Genomic DNA, 11,683 nt, shown 5'->3' on the forward strand with positions numbered 1-11,683 from the left:
AAACAGGGCTTAAATGCATGTTAGGGGAAAAAATGAACATAAGGGCTGATGCTTACTTAGAAGTATAGAGAAGAGATATGGGGGAAATCTGAAATAAAAGATCCCATTGGAGATTCATCTGATTGTGTGTGTGTGGAAATAAAAATCAAATAAAAATCAAAGTCTTGTGTGTTTGTTGCTTTCTGGGACTTATTAAGTATTAATTCAAATGAATTTAGAAGACATGGGGCGGGGGGTGGAATCTGAGAATAAAACAGAAGAAGAAGTTGCTCATTCAGGGATACACAATGTCCTTACCCCCCATGTGTAAACTGATCACACAATCTGTTCCAGATGGGGAAAAAAAAATATCTGCTATTTTATCAATCCAGGAGCATGGGAAGCAAATTCTGGGGCCTGTTTTTTCACGTGCATAAATAGATTGCTAGTTTATCAGGTCATGACCAGGGGTCAGAAAATGCTCTGAAGCATTCTATTTATTCACATGTAAATGCATTCCAATAGTTTGGGAATTTATAATTCTTAGACATGGGAAGAGAATTTGCCCTGTTTACCCACGTGAATATACATTCAGCTAATTTGGTAGTTTATAAGTTCATGACCAGGGGTCAGAAAACTGATCTGATTCAAACTATTTTTTCACGTGTATCAACATCCAAGCATCCGTGACTTCATTTAAGTTTTATGGAATTAAAAACACAGTATCATACCATTATTTTTGTTTTTGCAAGGGCCTGGGAACAAAAATTAATTGGTATGTCCAGATGTGAGGGGTACAGAGATTTTTCCTATAAAAAGGGAACACCTTTTTTGTGGCAGAACATCTTCCAAAAAAGAAAGAAAGAAAGAAGGCTGCAGCTTTTTTGGTGAGTATAAGCCTCTCTTGAACATGTATTCTGCCTGAGGATTCTGTGTCTCTGTGTGTGTGTGTTTGTGTCTATGTGGCTCTGTGAAACTAAGATTCCCTAAAAATTGTTGTCTCTATTCAATGGGTCATGCTACTCACTTTTTTGGGGAGGAGGAGGGGGTGAAATGATTGCATGTGCTCTGTCTGTCTTTTCACTTTACATATGGTCAGGGAATTTTTGTTTGAAATCTCTGATTTTTGGGAGGGTTGGGATTGATTTGAGAATTTTCCAACACTGCAGGGTCTCTGTGACTGTGTGATCCTGTTAGATTTAAATTCTGCTGCTTTTTATTCAGGCCTGCGGGTCAGACTAGTCAGTTTTCTGCTCTGAAATGTTGATTTTTTTCATGGGGGCTGTCTGTCTTGAAATTTGAACATTTTTCAGCTGAGCATTGGTGGTGTGCCCGTGTGTGCGCACGCGCGTGTGTGTGTGTGTGTGTGTGTGTGTGTGTGTGTGTGTGTGTGTGTGTGTGTGTGTGTGTGTGTGTGATCAGAGGTTTCTCTTATTCAAAATTGGTCCTGTCTGTCTTTTCACTTTACATATGGTCAGGGCATTTTTGTTTGAAATCTCTGATTTTTGGAAGGGTTGGGATTGATTTGAGAATTTTCCAACACTGTAGGGTGTGTGTGACTGTGTGAGCCTGTTAGATTTAAATTCTGCTGCTTTTTATTCAGGCCTGTGGGTCAGACTAGTCAGTTTTCTGCTCTGAAATGTTGATTTTTTTCATGGGGGCTGTCTGTCTTGAAATTTGAACATTTTTCAGCTGAGCATTGGTGGTGTGTGCTGTAATGGGGGAAAAAAATTTTTGATTGGCCTGAAATGATTTTCATGTGCTCTTGGCATTCTTGTCCTGAGTAAAACTTCCAAATGCTGGCTTATTCAGGGAATATGCTTTTTAATGTGTTCTGTTATGGGACATTATTGCAAGCCGCAAATGTGTTTGGAGTGTCTTAATATACCTATTCCTGGTCATTTTTGTCACATACCCCCTCTTAGGGAGCCTGAACTTTCGTACAACTATATCTTTTATGATTTTGAATGTACACAGGAGACATATATTCACATCCCCAATTACATATATGCAATGGGGACAACAGAAGGGGCAACTTGGGAGTTCAAGGGTGAAGGATGTCTTACAGACTTCATCACAACTTTTATTTCCCCAGATTTCAAAGAATTCACATTTTTGGCACATAATGCAAAGGGCTATGACAAATACTTTATCTTAAACCAGCTGGTGAAGGAAAGGATGGAGGTGAATCTCATTGTACAGGGAGGAAAACTTACGTGTGTGGCAGTGAAAAAAATAAAAATTCGCTTTGTAGACAGCTTAAACTTCCTCCCCATGAAGCTTGGGAAGCTTCCCAAGGCTTTGGGGTTTGAGGGCTACAAAGGTTATTTTCCCCGCTTTTTTAACACTGCTGAAAACTGGGATTACCAAAGGCCTCTCCCCCACCCGAAATTTTAACGGTATGACACCATGATGCCTGAAGAGAAAAAAGATTTTCTTGCATGGTATGAGGAAAATAAGAACAACACTTTTAATCTCCAGAAAGAGCTAGCGCATTACTGCCAGCAGGATGTAAAAATACTGCAGAAGGCCTGTATGCTGTTCAGGGATGAAATCCTAGGGATGACTAAATTGAAGAAGGGGGATGGGCTAGACCCCTTTCAGTACCAAACCATCGCTAGCACTGCTATGGCCATGTTTAGATACATGTTTTTAGAAAGCGATACCATCGCTATTCTTCCGTGGGACAACTATCTCCTGAGAGGAAAAAGGTTTTCCTCTCCGGCTATACAATGGCTGATGTATCTGGAGCACAAAGAATCCATCGAGATCAGACATGCTCTGAAAGGGGGAGAATTTTGGGCCAGTGAATATTATCTGTCCTCAGCGAGGTCTTACATGCGGGTGAAGGGCATTACGCTCCACGCACAGAATTTTGAAAGGGTCCATTTCGATAGTCTGAAACAACTGGTTCTGGACTATGGAACGGGATCTAAAGAAATTGTTCTGCAGCAGAGGGGCATTCTGAGAAATAAAAAAAGGTGGTGTATCGAAACAGGCGGTCTGAAGAAAATGCTAAGGGTCGTATATGATAAGAGGGTCCTTCTGAAAGACTTCAGAACTCTACCTTATGGGTATTAAGATGGATGTACAGTGGAAACACCCCTTTTCGGCCATATTAGCAGGCCCAAGCAACTGCGGGAAAACGTATTTCATAAAAAAAACAAGTTGGATCATGTGCGTACTGTGCTCTCTGTCGTTTCTGAAAATATTGTATGGTGTTATGTATGCTGGCAGCCTATGTATAAAGAGCTCCTTCAGAAGTACCCCCACATACATTTTATGGAAGGGCTCCCTGTGACATTTAATGATGATGAATTATTACCCCCCAATAAAGTGAATCTTGTTTATCATGGATGACCTCATGGCCTGTGCTTCTTCCAGCACTGAGATCGCTGATGTTTTTACCAAGTATGTGCATCATCGTAATTTAAGTATTTTTTTCATCACACAGAACATTTTCTTCCAGGGAAAATCCAATTGCACCATTACCTTAAACGCATAATACATGGTGCTCCTCAAAAACCCCAGGGACAAACTACAGATCGTTACACTGGCGCATCAGATGTACCCTGGAAACGTTCAGTTCTTTCAAGAGAGTTTTCAGGATGCGACAGAAAAACCTTATGGCTACCTGTTAGTAGACTTAAATGCTTCCACGCCTGAGTCTTACAGATTGAGGACGGGGCTTTTCCCACCAGACTGGCCGGTTGTCTACACTATAAAAAAAAGAAACTTGGAGCCCTTTACAAAAGCAAGTGATTTAACCCCAACGCCCTTCAAATGTAAGCGCGTCCTCTTCATGGCAACATGTCTAACTGCGTGAGAAGAAATCTACCCCTTTTGCAGATGCTTATCAAGGCCCCGCCGTGACAGAGAAAAGCCATTCTGTGCGCGGCTCCTCACGACCTGGTCTCGGCTATCTCAGAAATTGCACTCAACACTTTAAAAGGTAACATCCCCTAATCCGGCAGACAGATTTCTCAACTGAGAAAAAACCGCTCGCTCATCAGAAAACTGAGTAATAAATGGCTATCAATAAGAAAAAAGAAACAGCTGGTAAATCAGTCTGGAGGGTTTCTAGCACCCTTGTTAAGTATCGCTCTTCCCCTAGTCACAGAGCTTTTACGAAACCAGTGATGGAACACGCTGAAAAAATGTTCCTTGTACCTAGCCACCAGCTAGAGCAACTGAAAAATCCTTCCCAGGGAGAAGAAAACATCAGAACTATAACCCTCAGTTCCTTAGATGTTGACATGTGAAATGTTTTACAGAGAAGGGACTTAATGGACTATGAAAAGGCGAAACAATATTCCGTTCTGCTTCAAAAATATCTAACTCATGTGAAACGGAGAAGCTGAAAAAGGACATCTGAGCTTGTTGTTACCATCGCCACCACCAACATCAGCCCCTGAGACAACTACCGCAGCACATGACTCTCCAGCTCCAGACAGCATGTATCATGAAGTCTTGGACAGTTTGTCCGTCAGATTTAAGAACCCTGCAAAGATAGTGCTAAACAAAATGCTGCAAAACAATTCTGTTTCTTCGTGGAATGAAAAGGGGACTTTTGTTTACAAAGGGGAAACTATCCCTGGCTCCAACATGCTGGACTTGGTGAAAGGAATCACACAAATCCATGCGCTGCCATCTGCGCGCACCCCTAAAGGTTGGGATGTCTTTCTGAAGGCGATGGCTGAACTAAATATCCCTTCCACGGTTGTTGGGAACCCTGGAAACAGGGCCTCTTTGGAGAACTTGAAAAACCACAGCCCTGTGACAGAATTAAAACATACCCCCAAGGCTTCCAGAAGATCTTCTAAAAAGCAGAGACAGTCCAGTTCTGTACTGTGGCTCACCTTATAAAAATAAAAGCACTTTAAAACAAACAAAAAAAAAACAAGCTGCTTCGATCTTTTTTTTCTTTTAAACCCCTCAGCGGGAGTATCTTCTTATTGAAAAACATAACCATGAAAATTACTACATGACACACAGGTTTGGGGTTGACAAAAAAACTGGGGGGCAAGCCGTGGCATGTACTGCTTCTTTTTTACAAAAAGCATTACCATGCGATCGTTCCTTAGCAAATCATCGGAATAGAGTTCTTGAATCTGGTTGAAAGTTAGCCCCTTACAGAGCTGGCGTGGAAAAAAACATACAATTGTAGGTTACAGAGTCCGGGGGCTGTACTTGTTTTGCTTGAAATGTTGTTACAGGGCCACATTTTCTTAAAAAATCCATAATTGCCTTCAGGAATCGGGGATGGTCTGGCAGATGTCCGTAGGAGTCGAAAAACTCTACGTGGTTTTCTACTGCCAGGTACAAAGCTAGCCAGTGCTCTCCCGGTCAGTCGTGAGGGTCCGTGTTGACCACCAGCCCTGCGGGTCTCTGTAGCTGATTCGCTTTAGGAAGTTGGTCACATGAAAACAATCCCTTGAATACCTTACGGGTGGCAGGGTCAGCGGACAGCAACTGCATTAACTGTAGAGTGTCCATGTCACATATAATCTAACAGAACATTCCTCTGGTTATTTATTTTGATTATATTGTCAAAAACCCCATATACGATCATGTTAACGGTCTGCGAGAGGGGTTTGGCAAACCGTACTTCTGCCCATGTTGATCAACGAATAGTGTTCGCTGCATTCCTGGTCAGGGGACAGGTCAAAGGTGAAGAGCGTGTAGCCCCTCGCAAAGTCTTCTCTGTTGACTATCAGCCCTTTGTCTTTCAGGTGCTTACCAGTGGCATGCACCAGGCTCATGTACTCCCTCACACAGCTTCCTTCTTGAAAGTCTGGCTGAAATGGCTTCGCTGGGATTTGGTAGCCTGACAGGTAAATAGCAAAAAACTGATGTCATAATGCTTAAAGTTGAACGGGTTTTTGCTGACGGTCCCGCTGAAAGCGTCGTTGTCCACCAGGCCGATTATGACCATCTTCGGAAGTTGCCCAAGAAACAGGTTCTCTTGGTTACTGACACGACTCCCCACAGGGAGACTGAACACTTTCATACTGACATGGTCCACGGGGTACTTGGCAGTGGTAGTAAGCAAAGCTTCAGCATGCCGCAACCGAACCCCCGGAGCGACTCTCACTTTCTTTACAAATAGCGCCGCCGCCAAAATCTTCAACTTGTGGCATACGTTCACATCATCAGTCATCAAGCAGAATCTGTCTTTGCTCCGTGTGAGTTTAATTTTCACGTCCACGCCGTTTAACAATAGTTTTTCTTGAAAAAAGAGGTCCGCGTGGAGATGACCCAAGAGTTCTATTTTTCTGCTTTCAGCAGTCAGACCTGCTCTTTTAATAAACCCCTGGTTGTGGCCGTCCAGGTCCGCTGAGTCGTGTTCACCAGGAGTGTCTTTGTAAAACAGCCCTGCAGAGAACTGGCTGGATAGCGTGTCTTCGCCGTAGTTTAACACCGCCTCGATGAAAGCCCTATAGGGGTAGCAGTTGTTACTCTGACGGATGAGTCTGTCTCCCAGGGTCACATCCAGCTGACTAAAAATGGAAGCGATCGGGTAGTTCACCAACGCCACTTCAGCCTGCCTGTCGATGTTGCCGCCATCTTCTTTTACAATTTTGTACTTCAGGTATAGTAAAGTGTTGTTTAAATCCATATAATCCTCCCCATTTCCAGCAATGAAAAACTCCAAAGATGAGGACTCCGTCACCGCCATCAATGGTGGCACTTCCACATAAACGCTACCTTCAATGCTGGTCTGCGTAGGGGCTATTTGGAACAGGTCTAGTTCAGATTTTGTACACTCTTCTGAGCAGCCATGAATAAAGGCCATGATCGTTTTAAAATATGTCTCTAGAGAGGGCTCTCTTTCTACACCTCAGTCTCCGAGCTTTTCTCTTCTGTTTCATTCTTCGAGTTTTAGCCCTTCTTTTAAAGGAATGGGGTGGGCCTGTCAGCAGTGCTCGTGATGCTTTTCATTTAACCGCTTTCCTTCTTTTCATGTACATCAGTCCCAACCCCCTTTGCGGAATAGCTTTATTCAACACGGCCTGAGAAACCAACCACATCTCGGGTAATATTGTGGGCAGTTAATTTTATGTGCCGCTTAATAATCTATAATCCCCTCCTCAAAAGGGGAACTGCCTTTGGAAAAAGACTTCGGAATATGCCACCGACCCCCGCCCCATACATAACAGGTGCTCCATAAAATCCTTGAAGGCCTTGCCCCGCCTGCACCCTATAATAGTTGCTATAAAGGGTGGGATCCCCATAACGTTTTAAAAGGACCATGTTTAAAATAACCTGTTTTTCCTTGGACGGAGATGCAGCTTCACAACCACTTTGCCGAAACGAAATGACACATTTTTGTTCTGGTCTGTCTTTATCTCCACTGTGATGGTGTCTATTTGGACCCTGTTTATGAGCACATAATGCGGTCTGTCGTAAGTGATTGTGACTTGTTCACCGTTCTCTCCACTAATAGGAACACATCGCAACAGAGGCACATAAAAGTCCCCCACGACCTGGTGGTCTATAATGTTTGTGTAAATGTACAGGGTGCTAAACCCTCCTGTAATATCCTCAGTGAAGGTTGATTTTCTGGTGGCTAAGCTCGTGTTCAACCCTAATATATGAGACAGTTCCGCTTCTGCTTCAATTTTGTGAAGCGATGGTGCGTTAATATAGACCTTCCTATCCACAGAATCATAGGTCAGAGATGTATCAGGTGGTGGATTTATATGGTTTGTTATTACCTTGTTCATATTTTCCAGTATGTCAGGGACTGAAGCGTAATATCCCCTCCGTAGAGTGAATAGCCATTCTGTCCTTCCGTCATCAATTTGAAACTTTCTATCATCTGTGTGTGTGTCCCAGGTGTGAGGATACTGTATCTCCGCTAATCCCACTTCCCACTCCCCCGGCAGATCCAGGGAGCGTGCCAGATGGATTGTGAAGGCAGCACTGTTGTTCTGTTGAAAAATTTTATTGCAGGCGTTGCTAGGAAGGGTGATGTAAAAATCGTTTTCTGCCATTTCCCCCTTCACTACTTAGCTTCACGCAGCTCAGAGTCTGCGACCCAACTATTAAATTTGTCAGGCCACCCTAACCATTTCACCAAGTGTTGCTTTTTCTTACCCCTCCCCCTCATAGCTAGAACTTTTTCAACCCTGTAAACCCTATTCTCTCCCGCCCTCACTCTCTGTAATTCTTCAGGATAGAAAGTCCCTGCAATGCTCTCTCCCTCGTAATCTTTTAAGCTGTACATGGGCCTTCTCCCCTTGCTGCTGACTTGGTCGACTTTGAAAATCTCACTGGTAAAGCTTTGTTCATAACCTTTTTCAAATACCCCCTTGAGCTTAGAGATCCTCACATGATCTCCTTTTCTGAACACAGAAACCTCTTTTCTTCCTCTAACCCAATTTCCGTACACTGTTTTCCAGACAAACACGGTGTTGGAATGGTTCACATCCGCAGGTCGAACCCTGGTTGTTCTGTGCACCATATGGTTATAACTGCTTATAAGCCACAGCAGCACTTCCTTGTATCTAAAAGTGTTGTTAGCTGTGAAAAATCTCCACATTCTTGTTTTTAATGTTCTATTAAAACATTCCACAACAGCCGCTTTGACCTCATTCCCTGTAACAAAGTGATGGACGCCTTGTTTTTTTATTGTTCTCTCCCAGTATGGTTTAGAAATTCTTTACCAGAATCAGTCTGCAGTTTGTGTGGTATTCTCCCCTGTTTGAAAATGTGCTGAAAAGTGGCAGCCACTTTTGTGCCTGTTTTGTCTTTCAAGCCTCTGGCCCATGCTTATTTAGAAAGTATATCCACCACCGTTAAAATGTACTTGTGCCCCACGTTGTACTTAGAAAATTGCTGCATATCCACTAAATCAGCCTGCCATTGTGCATCCAATCCTGAAACAACCGTTTTGTTTCTCTTAAATCGTACTCGAGGCTGTTTGTGCAATGTGTAAGCATTTTGCTCTGCAAGCCACTCCCAAACATGTTTTTGAGTCAGAGATTTACTATGCTTTTTGGCCTCTTGAAAGAGTGTGTTTACCCCTCCAAAGCTCCCGACAGCCTCAGGTGTATAATATATATTTTTTAAAATTTCCTCATGCTTTTCCATGGCTGCAGTTTAGCACAGAAACACGCACAATCAGAAAATGTAATTCAATTGTATTTTTTTTCCTTCACAATTATTTTCATTCCTCCGGAATTTTAGGGGAGCAGGAGCGGCCTAGCAGTTCACTGAGACTCAGTTTTTCAAGACCCCCAACAGCCTCTTTAATTTCCTAGACAAGACAAAAAAATCATGTCTCATCAACCCCGTTCACATTTTTTTTTCCTCAGTGGTTGAGGTGTCTAGTTATATTTCAGACCCCCCCCCCCGTAAAATTTTACATACAGACATGCACGGACACCAGGGCTTTGTCTTCTTTGGGACTTTCCAGATATCTTCACCGGTATCCCCATCAGCCGACCAATCTAGTGGCGCAACATCTAGTTCCTGCATCTGGTTTTTTAAAAAAAGAAATTTGCATTTTATTACCACCCCATCCCATATGCCTAGTATCGAAACCAACCCCCCTGCCTCCCCCCCCAAAAAACACTTTTGCTTACCATGGATTGCGTCCAATAGGGTGCTGAATCCAATTTCCTGGTTTTCAGGCAGAGAATTACCCATGTATAAAAGCCTCTCTGGAGGTCCAATATAGGGTTCTGGTTCTTCACTCTCAAGGGGGACCTTTCCAGTTAAATCAACCTTTTGTGTACCCCATTTGAGTGAATTACTGTATGGATCCACAGCGTTATAAAAATTGATAGTTGTACCTAAGCACTGCCCGTCTACGGTCTCCATTTTTATTTTTATTTTTTTACACTCAGGTGGGGGTCTTAAATACATAGCTGTTGCCGGGCATGCCCAGACATGTTCCTGTAAGCCATTTCCTATTGGTTCATTCCTCCCACCCCCCCATCACTCACCCCCCTCCTCCCCCTCAAAAAGCAATCATTGCGGATCTTCCATTTTCTTTTCTTTTCTTTTTTTTTTTAAAAACATACATTGTTTTCTTACATCTCCTTCACTTGTTACAAACACTTAGATGACAGTGGCCTCTTGCAAGAAACTTTTGATACTTTTTTTTGAAACCACGAGATGTATATACTCAAGGTAAGTGGAATCCTCCTCACTCATCAGTGAGTCAAGCCATTTCAGGGTGTCAGGAAAAGCCTTCATGCTAGTGAACAGGCTTAAAATATAATCAACGGTTGTGGTGGTCACGTGCAAAAACCGTAAACTGTAAGCTATATTAATCACTGTGTTCAGAATTGCCTGCAAGTAGATTCTTTGACACACAACTTGGAATAAACCTAATCTATCACAATTATCCCAATCTCTGCATCTGTGGGCTTCCTCACCCTTGCATTTAATTTTACATCCAAAGCAACAGTCAAGTAAATACCCCTTATAACAATGTTTAAGAATCGCATACATCGTAGCTCTGATTAGTGATTTCATAGCGCCTGAGCGGCAGTCTGGGCTGAAATGCTCCACAGGGGTCTTCTGAAGGCCCAAAATGTCAAAGAAAGTTGTACGGCCTTCTTGATATCCTGGAACCTTCGGGGTCTTTGGAGAACCGGGACAGTCTTTCTCCTCTGGGGATTCCTTTAACAAATAAAAAAACAAACTTAATTTCTAGTATTTTCTGTCTTTCTAACCCATTAATACAACGAGTATCAATCATGTCTGCAAAAAAAAAAAAAAAAAATGTTACCTGCGCACTCTTGATTGCCACGGCCTCCGGAAACTTGGATACTGTGTGGAAAAGCACAAACCCATAGTCACAGCCATTTGGGGGAAAATGCACAGTCTCTTCATCCCACGCTAGCGTGTAAAGAAGCTCCATAGGTATCGGCATACAAAATTCTTCACTAACATCGATTTCACAACAGCAGCTTTTCTTCCTTGGTGGAGATCCCATCAAACACTCAGAGAATGAAGCCGAGTGGGGGAGGTTTTCAAACACTGATCTGAGAACCCTGGTGTTAGGAGATTCGGGAGGGCCTTGAGAATCAGTCGGGCTGACCAGGGTCTCCGGGTCTTCGGGGCTCTCCATCTTGATCAACTGCCAAGCATGCCGAGCATGCCTTTCACAAGCGGGGGGCTTCTGGGGAGTCCCATCCCAGAAGGCGGCATGTTCTCCTTCTCTTCAGGGCTCTCCACCTTGAGCAATTCCCTAGCAGGGGTTTCAGACTCCATCTGGGGAATCTCGATCCTGGCAGGCAAAGTGGGTGAGCTTTTCAGAGGGGAGGCCATGGCTGCAGCAGGCTGAAAGGTTTTCTCCATCCCCTGACAGCCAGGGTCTTAAATACATGGGGCATGCCCAGGCCTGTTCCCATACCCCTTTTCCCATTGGGTCCCTGCGGTGGTCCAAGAACTACGAAAACCGTTCCTATTGGTCAGCGGTGATGGGGTGAGTAGTTTGAGGGGGTCACATGAACCCCATTCCCGCAGCTCATTTGCTGGCTCTTCTTTCTGCCAAACCATATATCCTGGCACCACAAAACCCCTCCCTAGTGGTCGGCGGGGACAGGGAAAGTTGTTTGAGGGGTCACATGAACCCCTTTCCTACACTTTATTGGCAGGCTCCTTTTCCACCATACAAAATGTCGGGGTGCTACAAAACCCCTCCCAAGTGGTCGACGGTCTTGGCGAAGTTGTTTGAGGGGTCACT

The sequence above is a fragment of the Tiliqua scincoides genome, chromosome 5 (genome assembly GCF_035046505.1).
Source record: "Tiliqua scincoides isolate rTilSci1 chromosome 5, rTilSci1.hap2, whole genome shotgun sequence".
Lineage (NCBI taxonomy): Eukaryota > Metazoa > Chordata > Lepidosauria > Squamata > Scincidae > Tiliqua > Tiliqua scincoides.